Below are 15,000 nucleotides of genomic sequence, written 5' to 3'. Positions count from 1 at the left end.
GCATGCCTTGCCTGGGCTGCGCACCAGGGCGGGCTCAAGATGGCACCCGCGTTCCTTTTTTTTCACTATCTTTCAAAACGGAAATTTTAAAATCTCATTTTTGTTTGCCTTTTTCTGGAAATTAGTGAAGGCAGCGCATCAAAGGTGCGCACCTCGCTGCCCACCACGGTGCGCAACGCCGGTGGGCACCCGGGAGTGCTTCGAAGTGTGCTCCAAGGTGCTGCGTGCACGTTGTCGGAGCCCGGTTTGCCCCGGGTGCGCACCTCGCGTGCACCTTCGTCGGGGTGGGCACCTTGGCTGGGTTTGCCCCGGCTGCGCTCCGAAGCGGGGTTATTGGAGCGCCGCCTCTTTTTTTGTCGGAGCGTTTGGTGGGGTTTCTCGCATTGGCTCTTCCGAGGCCCGGTTGCCACCCTGGCGCGCACGAAGTCGGAAGTAGGGTTAATTGCCCGGGTGCGCACCTTTGCCAGGGTGGGCACCTTACCTGGGCTGCGCACCAGGGCGGGCTCAAGATGGCACGCGCGTTCCGTTTTTTTCACTATCTTTCAAAACGGAAATTTTAAAATCTCCTTTTTTTTTTGCCTTTTCTGGAAATTAGTGAAGGCAGCGCATCAAAGGTGCGCACCTCGCTGCCCACCTTGGTGTGCTCTGAGGTGCGCACCCGGGAGCGCTACGAAGTGTGCTCCAAGGTGCGGCGTGCACGTTGTCGGAGCCCGGTTTGCCCCGGGTGCGCACCTCGCCTGCACCTTGGCCGGGGTGGGCACCTTGGCTGGGTTTGCCCAGGGTGCGCTCCGAAGCGGGGTTACTGGAGCGCCCCCTCTTTTTTTGTCAGAGCGTTTGGTGGGGTTTCTCGCATTGGCTCTTCCCAGGCCCGGTTGTTGGGTGCGCTCCCACCCTGGCGCGCGCGAAGTTGGAAGTTGGGTTAATTGCCCGGGCGCGCACCTTCGCCAGGGTGGGCACCTTGGTGCGCACACCTTGGCTGGGCTGCGCACCAGGGCGGGCTCAAGATGGCACCAGCATTCCCTTTTTCTCACTATCTTTCAAAACGGAAATTTTAAAATCTCGTTTTTTTTTTGCCTTTTATGGAAATTAGTGAAGGCATCGCATCAAAGGTGCGCACCTCGCTGCCCACCTTGGTGTGCTCCGAGGTGCCCACCACGGTGCGCAACGCCGGTGCGAACCCGGGAGCGCCCCGATGTGTGCTCCAAGGTGCGGCGTGCACGAAGTCGGACCCCGGTTTGCCCCGGGTGCGCACCTCGCGTGCACCTTGGTGCGCACACCTTGGCTGGGTTGCGCGGCCTGGTGGGCACCATGGTGCGCACCAAGGAGCGCTCCGAAGTGTGCTCCAAGGTGCGGCGTGCACGAAGTCGGAGCCCGGTTTGCCCCGGGTACGCACCTCGCGTGCACCTTCGCCGGGGTGGGCACCTCGGCTGGGTTGCGCGCCCTGGTGCGCACCAAGGAGCGCTCCGAAGTGTGCTCCAAGGTGCGGCGTGCACGAAGTCGGAGCCCGGTTTGCCCCGGGTGCGCACCTTCGCCGCGGTGCGCACCATGGCGTGCACGAAGTCGGAGCCCGGTTTGCCCCGGGTGCGCACCTCGCGTGCACCTTCGGCGGGGTTGCGCGCCCTGGTGGGCACCATGGTGCGCACCAAGGAGCGCTCCGAAGTGTGCTCCAAGGTGCGGCGTGCACGAAGTCGGAGCCCGGTTTGCCCCGGGTGCGCACCTCGCGTGCACCTTCGGCGGGGTTGCGCGCCCTGGTGGGCACCATGGTGCGCACCAAGGAGCGCTCCGAAGTGTGCTCCAAGGTGCGGCGTGCACGAAGTCGGAGCCCGGTTTGCCCCGGGTGCGCACCTCGCGTGCACCTTCGCCGCGGTGGGCACCATGGCGTGCACGAAGTCGGAGCCCGGTTTGCCCCGGGTGCGCACCTCGCGTGCACCTTCGCCGGGGTGGGCACCTCGGCTGGGTTGCGCGCCCTGGTGCGCACCAAGGAGCGCTCCGAAGTGTGCTCCAAGGTGCGGCGTGCACGAAGTCGGAGCCCGGTTTGCCCCGGGTGCGCACCTCGCGTGCACCTTCGCCAGGGTGGGCACCTCGGTGCGCACACCTTCTCAATGTTTTCTTGCCTTTTCTGGAAATTGGTGAAGGCAGCGCATCAAAGGTGCGCACCTCGGTGTGCTCCGAGGTGCGAACCCGAGAGCGCTCCGAGGTGCCCACGAAGTCGAAAGTCGGGTTAATTGCATTGTTTTCCCCGGGTGCGCTCCGAGGTGCGCAACATCGGCGCGCACCAAGGAGGGCTCCGAAGTGTGCTCCAAGGTGCGCACGATGGCGTGCACCTCTGGTGCGCACGATTCGGAGCTCGGTTTGACCGGGGTGCGCACACCTTGGCTGGGTTGCGCACCTTTTGTGCGCTCCAAGGTGCGCACGAAGTCGGAGCTCGGTTTGCCCCGGGTGCGCACCTTCGCCAGGGTGCGCACCTTGATGCGCACGCCTTGGCTGGGCTGCGCACCTTGGTGGGCGCCATGGTGCGCACCTTTCGTGCGCTCCAAGGTGCGCACGAAGTCGGAGCTCGGTTTGCCCCGGGTGCGCACCTTGGTGGGCGCCATGGTGCACTCCGAGGTGCCCAAGATTGGTGCGCACCAAGGAGCGCTCCGAAGTGCGCTCCAAGGTGCGCGCGAAGTCGAAAGTTGGGTTAATTGTCCGGTTTGCCTCGGGTGCGCACCTTGCGTGCACCTTCGCCAGGGTGGGCGCCTTGGTGCGCACACCTTGGCTGGGCTGCGCACACCTTGGCACCCGCGTTTCCTTCATTTTAAATTTTTTTTTTTTACAATCTCTCAAGTGGGAAATTCTATAATCTCAACTTTTTTTGCCTTTTCAGGAAACTTTTGAATGGAGCGCATCATTGGTGCGCTCCGAAGTGTGCTCCAAAGCTCTCTCCAGCTGCGTGCACCTGCCCCGGCCGCGCACCCGGCCCCGCCCAGCTTCGCTCACCTGTCCCGGGCGTCTGGTGCGGAACCTTAGAGTAAGAAACATCACCGTGCACCTTGGCCAACGTGCGCGACTCGACCGAGCGCGCACTGGCCGAGGTGCACACCGATTTCACCTGGGTGCGCGCGCAGCACCTCGGGCGCACCGGGGTGCGCGCACAACGCCCGGGTTGCACCGTGGCCTGTGTGCTCGGGGTGCCTCGGGTGCGCGCTCGGTGTCGCCCCCGCGCGCGCGGTAGTGCGGGCAGCGCACCCCGGCCCGGCCCGGCCCCGACGAGAACGCAAACGGGCAAAAGGTTTATTCAAATAGCATTGCGACGCCCGGCGAAAAACTAAAAAAGGGTGCAACACCGGGACTTCCCGGGAGGTCACCCATCCCAGTACTACTCTGGCCCAAGCGCGCTTAACTGCGGAGTTCTGATGGGATCCGGTGCACTAATGCTGGTATGATCGCACCCGTTATGAGCTTGTCGCAGTGTGTACTTAGCAAACCGCGACCCACGTGCGAATCCACCCCGGCCACCCACCCCCGTCGAGGTGCACACCCTCCCTCGCGAAGTGCGCCCCGTTCGCCAAGTGTGAGCCCTGCCCGGGTGCGCGCACCTTGCTAGGGCGTCGGGTGTGCACCCGGCCCGGCCTACGTGCGTGCACCTGGAGGGGGCGTCGTGTGCGTGCAGTGTCCCGTCTGCAACGCGGTGCCCACACACCACCTCGGGCGCAACGACCTGCGCTCACATGTGGGCCGAGTGCACCTTGGTGCATGTTCGGGGCGCCTCGGGTGCACGCTCGATCTTGCCCCGGTGCACCAAGGCGCTCGGTTTGCCCCGGGTGCGCACTTGGTGCAAGGTGGGCACCCAAAATAGGGATCAAGCACCAAAACACAAGTTTCGGGATGCAAAATGGGACCCAAGGACCACAAATGCGTTCCAAGACCCATGATGGGTCCACGAGAACAAAAATGTGTTCCGAGACTTAATAAACAAATATTGGGTTTTAGGAGAAGAAACATGCTCTGATGCCCAAAACGAGAATCGACCCCGAAAAGGCCACAGGCCAAAAGTGGGATGCGAGACAAAAAAAAATGGGACCCGAGGACCAAAATTGGGTTCCCAGGTCGAAGACAGGGCAACCGGACAAGAAACGACCTCTAAGGCTCGAAATGAGTCCCGACGACTAAAACTTGACAAGAAGCACCCATCAGGCACCCAACTCGACACCCATGGGATGCCGACCCACCCGGGCTTCCACCTAGCACACCTTGGCACCCACCCACCCTCGCACCCAACCTCGCACCCAACTTAGCACCTTTGAACCCACATTGGCACTCACCCTGACCCTGGCACCTTGGAACCCACATTGGCACTCACCTTGACCCTGGCACCCACCTTTGCACTCACCTTGGGACCCACCCTGGCTCCCACCTCGGCACCCACCCAGACACCCACCTTGGTTCCTTGGCACCCACCTTGGATCCTTGGCACCCACCCCGACACCCACCTTGGCACGCAACTTGGCTACTTGCCACCCACCTTGGCTCCTTGACGCCCACCCCGACAACCACCCCGTGACCTACCCTGGCTAGGGTTGGTGCACACCCACCCTGGTGCCCACCTTGGCACCCACCCTATGACCCACCTTGGCACGCACCTTAGTACCCACCCCGTTACCCACCCTAGGACCCACCCCGTGACCCACCTTGGCCAGGGTGGGTGCACCCACCCTGGTGCCCACCTTGGCACCCACCCATCCTAGCACCCAGCCTGTGACCGGGCTTGGAACCCAACCTTGCACCCGCACCCGTCTTGGCCAGTGTGGGTGCGCACCCATCCTGGCACCCACGTTGTGACACACCCTTTAACCCACGCACCCTAGCACCCACGTTGGCACCCACCTTGGAACCCAACCTAGCAACTTGGCACCCACCCCGTGACCCACCTTGGCATCCACCATAGCAGTCGCCGACTTGGCACCCACCTCGGCACCCACCTTGACACTTGTGGACCCACCTTGCCACTCACCCTAGCATCGACCCATCCTAGCACCCACCCTGGCACCTTTGCACCCTAGCACTCACCCATCCTAGCACCTAACCTGTGACCCACCTTGACACTCACCCTCGCACCCACCTTGGAACCCAACCTAGCACCCACCCACCCTGACACCAACCCTAGCACCTACCCACCCTTGCACCCACCCTGTGACCCATCTTGGCACCCACCCATCCTACCACTCAACCTATCACCCACCTTCTCACCCACCTTGGCATCCACCTTAGCACCCACCCACACTGGCACCTTGGCACCCACCTCGGGCAAGGTGGGTGCACACCCACCCTGGCACCCAATTTAGAACCCACCGAGCATGTTACCCACCTTGGCACCCACATTGCAGCCCACCCTAGTACCCACCCTATGACCCACATTGGCATCCACACCCTAGCACCCAGGCACCTCGACACCCGCCTTGACACCCACCCTAGCACTGAACCTGTGACCCACCTTGGAACTCACCCTAGAACCCACCCACCCTGTGAACCACCTTGGCATCCACCTTAGCACCCACCCACCTTGGCACCCACTCTAGCACTCACCCATCCTAACACCCAACTTGTTACCCACCTTGGCACCCGCCCTCGCGTCCACCTTGAAACCCACCCTAGCACCCACCCACGCAGGAGCCCACCTTGGCACCCAACCTAACACCCACGCATCCTGGCACCCAACTTGTGACCCACCTTGGAACCCACCCTAGTACCCACCTTTGAACCCACTATATCACCAACCCACCTTGGCACCCACCCTATGACCCTCTTTGGAATCCACCCTAGCACGCACCCACCCTGGCACCCACCATGGAGCGCACCCTAGCACCCACCCACCTCGGCACGCACCTCAACACCCACCTTGGTGTGCGCACTGCGCCAACCTCTCAAAGACCCTATGTGGTGCGCTCCAAAGTGTACACCTTTGGTGCGCTCCAAGGTGCGCACCTTTGGTGCACACCGAGGTGCACACCAAAGTGTGCACCGAGGTGAGCACCAAAGTGCACTCCAGGGTGCACACCAAGGCGTGCACCTTTGGTGCGGTCAATGCAAACGAATTCGGAAGTTGGGGTCGATGTCCTAATCGCTGCTGCAGACTACACGTATGAGAATCGGACAAATAGCTTTATATAGGGGAGGTGTTGCGTTTGATGGGTCGACTCCCCTGGTTGTGTGCACTGCACCAACTTCAAAGACCCTGTCTTGTTTAAGAAGTCAAAAGTTGGGGTGGATGTCCTAATCATTGCTGCAGTCTACGCATGTATGAGAATCAGACAAATAGCTTATATAGGGGAGGTGTTGCATTCGGTGGGTTGACTCCCCTGGTTGTGCGCACTGCGCCAACCTCAAAGACCCCGCATAGCAGAAGAAGTCGGAAGTCGGATTTTGGTGAGCACCAAGGCGTGCACCTTTGGTGCGGTCAACGCAGACGAATTCAGAAGTTGGGGTGGATGTCCTAATCGTTGTTGCAGGCTACACATGTATGAGAATCAGACAAATAGCTTATATAGGGGAGGTGTTGGGTTTGATGGGTCAACTCCCTTGGTTGTGCGCATTACGCCAACCTCAAAGACCTTGTTTTCGTTAAGAAGTCAAAAGTTGGGGTCAATGTCCTAATGGCTCCTGCAGGCTACACATGTATGAGAATCGGACAAATAGCTTATATAGGGGAGGTGTTGGGTTTGATGGGTCGACTCCCCTGGTTGTGCGCATTACGTCAACCTCAAAGACCTTGTTTTCGTTAAGAAGTCAAAAGTTGGGGTCGATGTCCTAATTGCTCCTGTAGACTACACATGTATGAGAATCAGACAAATAGCTTATATAGGGGAGGTGTTGGGTTTGATGGGTTGACTCCCCTAGTTGTTCGCATTACACCAACCTCAAAGACCTTGTTTTCGTTTAGAAGCCGAAAGTTGGGGTCGATGTCCTAATTGCTCCTGCAGGCTACGCATGTATGAGAATCAGACAAATAGCTTATATAGGGGAGGTGTTGGGTTTGATGGGTCGACTCCCCTGGTTGTGCGCATTGCGCCAACCTCAAAGACCCTGCATTGCGGATGAAGTCGAAAGTCAGAGTTTGGTGTGCTACAAGGTGTGGTCGAAGGTGCTCACCTAGGTGTGCACCTTTGGAGCACAGGAAAAGTGCCCTCCAAAAGTGCGCACCTTTGGAGTGCACAAAAGTGCCCTCCAAAAGTGCGCACCTTTGGAGCGCAGAAAAGTGCCCTCCAAAAAGTGCCCTCCAAAAGTGCGCACCTTTGGAGCGCAGAAAAGTGCCCTCCAAAAAGTGCCCTCCAAAAGTGCGCACCTTTGGAGCGCAGAAAAGTGCCCTCCAAAAAGTGCCCTCCAAAAGTGCGCACCTTTGGAGCGCAGAAAAGTGCCCTCCAAAAAGTGCCCTCCAAAAGTGCGCACCTTTGGAGCGCAGAAAAGTGCCCTCCAAAAAGTGCCCTCCAAAAGTGCGCACCTTTGGAGCGCAGAAAAGTGCCCTCCAAAAAGTGCCCTCCAAAAGTGCGCACCTTTGGAGCGCAGAAAAGTGCCCTCCAAAAAGTGCCCTCCAAAAGTGCGCACCTTTGGAGCGCAGAAAAGTGCCCTCCAAAAAGTGCCCTCCAAAAGTGCGCACCTTTGGAGCGCAGAAAAGTGCCCTCCAAAAAGTGCCCTCCAAAAGTGCGCACCTTTGGAGCGCAGAAAAGTGCCCTCCAAAAAGTGCCCTCCAAAAGTGCGCACCTTTGGAGCGCAGAAAAGTGCCCTCCAAAAGTGCGCACCTTTGGAGCGCACAAAAGTGCCCTCCAAAAGTGCGCACTTTTGGTGCGCACCAAGGCGCTGGTTCGGTCGTTGCAGGCGAGTTCGGAAGTTGGGGTCGATGTCCTGAGCGGAGGTGCAAACTACACAGGTGTCGGAATCGGACAAATAGCTTATATAGGGGAGGTGTATGCTTCGATGGGTCGACTCCCCAGGTTGAGCGCACCGCGCCAACCTCAAAGACCCTACGGTATGGATGAAGTCGGAAGTTGGGTCCGATGACCGATTCGATTAGTAGGTATGCTCATGAGGTCGGAATTTGGGTCCGATGACCTGCCATGTGCAGGAAGGCGAATGTTGGCACTGTGCGTTGCAAGGTGCACACCAAGGCGCTGGTGCGGTCTTTTTAGTCGAGTTCGGAAGTTGGGGTCGATGTCCTGATCGGAGGTGCAAGCTACACAGGTGTGGGAATCGGACAAATAGCTTATATAGGGGAGGTGTATGCTTCGTTGGGTCGACTCCCCGGGTTGAGCGCACCGCGCCAACCTCAAAGACCCTACGGTATGGATGAAGTCGGAAGTTGGGTCCGATGACCGATTCGATATGTAGGCATACTCGCGAGGTCGGAATTTGGGTCCGATGACCTGCCACGTGCAGGAAGGCGAATGTTGGCACTGTGCGTTGCAAGGTGCGCACCAAGGCGCTGGTTCGGTCGTTGGAGGCGAGTTCGGAAGTTGGGGTCGATGTCTTGATCGGAGGTGCAAACTACACAGGTGTGGGAATCGGACAAATAGCTTATATAGGGGAGGTGTATGCTTCGTTGGGTCGACTCCCCGGGTTGAGCGCACCGCGCCAACCTCAAAGACCCTACGGTATGGATGAAGTCGGAAGTTGGGTCCGATGACCGATTCGATATGTAGGCATACTCGCGAGGTCGGAATTTGGGTCCGATGACCTGCCATGTGCAGGAAGGCGAATGTTGGGACTGTGCGTCGCAAGGTGCGCACCAAGGCGCTGGTGCCGTCGTTGCAGTCGAGTTCGGAAGTTGGGGTCGATGTCCTGGTCAGAGGTGCAAACTACACAGGTGTGGGAATCGGACAAATAGCTTATATAGGGGAGGTGTATGCTTCGATGGGTCGACTCCCTGGGTTGAGCGCACCGCGCCAACCTCAAAGACCCTACAGTATGGATGAAGTCGGAAGTTGGGTCCGATGACCGATTCGATACGTAGGCATATTGGCGAGGTCTGAATTTGTGTCCGATGACCTGCCATGCGCAGGAAGGCGGAATTTGGGTCCGATGACCGAGTTGATGGCGTGCCATGCGCAGAAAGGCGGAATTTGGGTCCGATGACCGAGTTGATGTTGATGGCCCGCCATGCACAGGAAGGCGGAATTTGGGTCCGATGACCGATTTGAAGGCGTGCCATACGCAAAAAGGCGGAGTTTGGGTCCGATGACCGAGTTGATATTGATGGCCCGCCATGCGCAGGAAGGCGGAATTTGGGTCCGATGACCTGACATACGCATGGAGTCCGACTCGGGGGCCGATGTTCGATTCGATGACTTGCATTGTGGGTAAAGTCGGAAGTTGTGGTCTTTGACCCGATTCGATGACCAGACTTCGGCTGCTTGAGAATCGGACAAATAACTTATATAGGGGAGGTAGTGTTCTCGAGCATCCTCCCCCCGTGCCCGTTTATGTCGATTGATGCTGGTGCTCGACTGGTTGGAGCGCTCGGATGCAAAAATCTTGCACCAGGATTTATCGATTGTGATGGACACGGCAAGTCTCCTGATTGCTATGCAGGAGCTCATCGTGAATCTCTATGCGGCCTTGGTATGGACTCGACCTGCGGAATGGTTCGGCAATGGTAGTCGCTCCAACACGTCCTTGCAATGGCCACAGAGGTGATTCGACTAGAGCTCCAGTCTAGCTTTTGGGTTGCTTGGCGGACTGGTATAGCCGCGATCGAGTTCCGGCCATGAACGTTTTAGATAGCTCTTGGGCTTTCTGGGACGGAAGTCGGAAGTTTGGGCTGTTGTCCGATTTGATGACCATTCTTCGGATGTGTGAGAATCGGACAAATAACTTATATAGGGGACTGTGTTGTCTCACGCAGCCCCCTCCGTGCCCCTCTATCTCGACCGATGTTGGTGCTTGAAAGGGTTGGGATCGCTCGGATTTATAAACGTGCACCACCATTTGTCGAGTGTGAGGGACGCGGCAGGTCTCCTAAATGCTATGCGGGCGCTCTCTGAGAATCTCTATCCGGCCTCGACACAGACTAGTCTTGCTGAATGGTTTGGCACTGGTAGTCGATCCAACACGTCGTTGTTGTGGCCGCCTAGGCGATTCGATTCGAGCCCCCGTCTAGCTTTTGGGTTGCTTGGCGGATTTTGCCCTATCCGCAAGTGAGCTCGGTCCCTAAACGTTCGAGAAACCCGATTGCTATGCGCCGACTCTCTTTCTTGCGAGCCTCCATCTAGCTTTTGGGTCTCTACGGAACGGAAGTCGGAATCTGGGACCGTTGTTTGATTCGACGAGGCAGACTACGGTTGTGCGAGAATCGGACAAATAACTTATATAGGGGAGGTGTTGACTGGAGCATTCTCCCCCGTGCCCCTCTAACTCGACCAATGCTGGCGCTCGAACGGTGGTAGCGCTCGGATTTTCATTGAGCGCCAGCATTGGTCGATTTAGAGGGGCATGCGAGATTCCCGAATGCTATGCGAGGGCTCTAACGGAAATGTCTATTGGTTTCGGTATGGATGCAATTGCGAGTGGTTCGGCAAAGGTAGTCGTTCCGATGCGTCCATGTCGTGGCCAAATCGATAATTCGATTTGAGCCCTCGTATAGCATTTGGGTCTCTCGATGTGATTCCGCATTCCAGTCCCTTTGGGCACTGCTTGAGCCGCATCCCAGGGGGTTCCCTTCCCAATAATCTGCCTCGCAACCCGATTGCTATGCGGTGAGGCTCCTCGGCCGCCTCGGAACTATCTGTGTATCAGACGCATCGCGGGATAAGGGGTTGGCAACGGTAGTCGCCCCAAGCGCGTCCGATGCTTGGACCATTCCGAGGCGGCCCTGAAGCCTCTTCCGTCTAGCCGTTGGGTCCTTCTCGCCGCATCCCTCGCCTCGCACCCCGATTGCTATGCGGTGAGGCTCCTCGGCCGCCTCGGAACTATCTGTGTATCGGACGCGTCGCGGGATAAGGGGTTGTCACTGGTAGTCGCCCCAAGCGCGTCCGATGCTTGGACCATTCCGAGGCGGCCCTGAAGCCTCTTCCGTCTAGCCGTTGGGTCCTTCTCGCCGCATCCCTCGCCTCGCACCCCGATTGCTATGCGGTGAGGCTCCTCGGCCGCCTCGGAACTATCTGTGTATCGGACGCGTCGCGGGATAAGGGGTTGTCATTGGTAGTCGCCCCAAGCGCGTCCGATGCTTGGACCATTCCGAGGCGGCCCTGAAGCCTCTTCCGTCTAGCCGTTGGGTCCTTCTCGCCGCATCCCTCGCCTCGCACCCCGATTGCTATGCGGTGAGGCTCCTCGGCCGCCTCGGAACTATCTGTGTATCGGACGCGTCGCGGGATAAGGGGTTGTCACTGGTAGTCGCCCCAAGCGCGTCCGATGCTTGGACCATTCCGAGGCGGCCCTGAAGCCTCTTCCATCTAGCCGTTGGGTCCTTCTCGCCGCATCCCTCGCCTCGCACCCCGATTGCTATGCGGTGAGGCTCCTCGGCCGCCTCGGAACTATCTGTGTATCGGACGCGTCGCGGGATAAGGGGTTGTCACTGGTAGTCGCCCCAAGCGCGTTCGATGCTTGGACCATTCCGAGGCGGCCCTGAAGCCTCTTCCGTCTAGCCGTTGGGTCCTTCTCGCCGCATCCCTCGCCTCGCACCCCGATTGCTATGCGGTGAGGCTCCTCGGCCGCCTTGGAACTATCTGTGTATCGGACGCGTCGCGGGATAAGGGGTTGTCACTGGTAGTCGCCCCAAGCGCGTCCGATGCTTGGACCATTCCGAGGCGGACCCGAAGCCTCTTCCGTCTAGCCGTTGGGTCCTTCTCGCCGCATCCTTCGCCTCGCACCCCGATTGCTATGCGGTGAGGCTCCTCGGCCGCCTCGGAACTATCTGTGTATCGGACGCGTCGCGGGATAAGGGGTTGTCACTGGTAGTCGCCCCAAGCGCGTCCGATGCTTGGACCATTCCGAGGCGGACCCGAAGCCTCTTCCGTCTAGCCGTTGGGTCCTTCTCGCCGCATCCCTCGCCTCGCACCCCGATTGCTATGCGGTGAGGCTCCTCGGCCGCCTTGGAACTATCTGTGTATCGGACGCGTCGCGGGATAAGGGGTTGTCACTGGTAGTCGCCCCAAGCGCGTCCGATGCTTGGACCATTCCGAGGCGGACCCGAAGCCTCTTCCGTCTAGCCGTTGGGTCCTTCTCGCCGCATCCCTCGCCTCGCACCCCGATTGCTATGCGGTGAGGCTCCTCGGCCGCCTTGGAACTATCTGTGTATCGGACGCGTCGCGGGATAAGGGGTTGTCACTGGTAGTCGCCCCAAGCGCGTCCGATGCTTGGACCATTCCGAGGCGGACCCGAAGCCTCTTCCGTCTAGCCGTTGGGTCCTTCTCGCCGCATCCCTCGCCTCGCACCCCGATTGCTATGCGGTGAGGCTCCTCGGCCGCCTTGGAACTATCTGTGTATCGGACGCGTCGCGGGATAAGGGGTTGTCACTGGTAGTCGCCCCAAGCGCGTCCGATGCTTGGACCATTCCGAGGCGGCCCCGAAGCCTCTTCCGTGTAGCCGTTGGGTCCTTCTCGCCGCATCCCTCGCCTCGCACCCCGATTGCTATGCGGTGAGGCTCCTCGGCCGCCTTGGAACTATCTGTGTATCGGACGCGTCGCGGGATAAGGGGTTGTCACTGGTAGTCGCCCCAAGCGCGTCCGATGCTTGGACCATTCCGAGGCGGCCCCGAAGCCTCTTCCGTGTAGCCGTTGGGTCCTTCTCGCCGCATCCCTCGCCTCGCACCCCGATTGCTATGCGGTGAGGCTCCTCGGCCGCCTTGGAACTATCTGTGTATCGGACGCGTCGCGGGATAAGGGGTTGTCACTGGTAGTCGCCCCAAGCGCGTCCGATGCTTGGACCATTCCGAGGCGGACCTGAAGCCTCTTCCCTCTAGCCGTTGGGGCTTTCTCGCCGCATCCCTCGCCTCGCACCCTGATTGCTATGCTGTGAGGCTCCTCGGCCGCCTTGGAACTATCTGTGTATCGGACGCATCGCGGGATAAGGGGTTGGCAGTGGTAGTCGCCCCAAGCGCATCCGATGCTTGGACCATTCCGAGGCGGCCCTGCAGCCTCTTCCGTCTAGCCGTTGGGGCCATCTCGCCGCATCCCCCACCTCGCACCACGATTGCTATGCGGTGAGGCTCCTTGGCCGCCTCGGAACTATCTGTGTATCGGACGCATCGCGGGATAAGGGGTTGTCACTGGTAGTCGCCCCAAGCGCGTCCGATGCTTGGACTATTCCGAGGCGGCCCTGCAGCCTCTTCCGTCTAGCCGTTGGGGCCATCTCGCTGCATCCCCCACCTCCTCGGCCGCCTCGGAACTATCTGTGTATCGGACGCATCGCGGGATAAGGGGTTGGCAGTGGTAGTCGCCCCAAGCGCGTCCGATGCTTGGACTATTCCGAGGCAGCCCTGCAGCCTCTTCCGTCTAGCCTTTGGGGCCATCTCGCCGCATCCCTCGCCTCGCACCCCGATTGCTATGCGGTGAGGCTCCTCGGCCGCCTGGGAACTATCTTCGTATCGGACGCATCGCGGGATAAGGGGTTGTCACTGGTAGTCGCCCCAAGCGTGTCCGATGCTTGGACTATTCCGAGGCGGCCCTGTGGCCTCTTCCGTCTAGCCGTTGGGGCCATCTCGCCGCATCCCCCACCTCGCACCCCGATTGCTATGCGGTGAGGCTCTTCGGCCGCCTTGGAACTATCTTCGTATCGGACGCATCGCGGGATAAGGGGTTGTCACTGGTAGTGGCCCCAAGCGCGTCCGATGCTTGGACTATTCCGAGGCGGCCCTGCAGCCTCTTCCGTCTAGCCGTTGGGGCCATCTCGCCGCATCCCCCACCTCGCACCCCGATTGCTATGCGGTGAGGCTCCTCGGCCGCCTTGGAACTATCTTCGTATCGGACGCATCGCGGGATAAGGGGTTGTCACTGGTAGTCGCCCCAAGCGCGTCCGATGCTTGGACTATTCCGACGCGGCCCTGTGGCCTCTTCCGTCTAGCCGTTGGGGCCATCTCGCCGCATCCCCCACCTCGCACCCCGATTGCTATGCGGTGAGGCTCCTCGGCCGCCTTGGAACCATCTTCGTATCGGACGCATCGCGGGATAGGGGGCTGTCACTGGTAGTCGCCCCAAGCGTGTCCGATGCTTGGACCATTCCTAGGCGGCCCTGAAGCCTCTTCCGTCTAGCCGTTGGGGCCTTCCCGCCCCATCCCTCGCCTCGCACCCCCGATTGCTATGCGGTGAGGCTCCTCGGCCGCCTTGGAACCATCTGTGTATCGGACGCATCGCGGGATAAGGGGTTGGCACTGGCAGTCGCCCCAAGCGCGTCCGATGCTTGGACCATTCCGAGGTGGCCCTGAAGCCTCTTCCGTCTAGCCGTTGGGGCCTTCCCGCCCCATCCCTCGCCTCGCACCCCGATTGATATGCGGTGAGGCTCCTCGGCCGCCTTGGAACTATCTGTGTATCGGACGCATCGCGGGATAAGGGGTTGGCACTGGTAGTCGTCCCAATCGCATCCGATGCTTGGACCATTCCGAGGCGGCCCTGCAGCCTCTTCCGTTTAGCCGTCGGGGCCTTCCCGCCGCATCCCTCGCCTCGCATCCCGATTCCTATGCGGTGAGTCTTCTCGGCCGCCGCGGAACTATACCTGTTATTGCTACTGCATCCTTCGGCTGGTAACCTCCTCTGCCGCCTTGGAACGTTCTCTTTGTCGGACGCGTCGCGGGATAAGGGGTTGGCACTGGTAGTCGCCCCAAGCGCGCCCGATGCATAGACCGCTCCGAGTCGACCTTGCTTTCAGCCTCTCACATGCATAGACCTCTCTGAGTCGACCCTGCAGCCTCTCACGTTTAGCCTTTGGAATCTCGCCTCACAACATGATTGCTATCCTTGATGCATCCCTTGCCTCGAGCCCTGATTGCTTTCTTGGCTGCATCCCTCCTCTCCTCACAGCCCGGTTGTCATCACTGCT

At 59.7% G+C, this 15,000-nt stretch overlaps 1 non-coding gene across 1 annotated transcript; it reads right to left on the bottom strand.

Annotated features, from left to right (window-relative positions):
- Positions 1-3,314: 3,314 nt before the first annotated feature.
- LOC131861576 (5S ribosomal RNA) lies at positions 3,315-3,433 on the bottom strand. Its single transcript, XR_009360648.1, has one exon. It is a non-coding gene; the product is annotated as a 5S ribosomal RNA (ribosomal RNA).
- Positions 3,434-15,000: the final 11,567 nt, after the last annotated feature.

This window comes from Cryptomeria japonica, unplaced genomic scaffold, assembly GCF_030272615.1.
Source record: "Cryptomeria japonica unplaced genomic scaffold, Sugi_1.0 HiC_scaffold_26, whole genome shotgun sequence".
NCBI lineage: Eukaryota > Viridiplantae > Streptophyta > Pinopsida > Cupressales > Cupressaceae > Cryptomeria > Cryptomeria japonica.
This window is presented reverse-complemented; position numbering and strand designations above follow the sequence as displayed.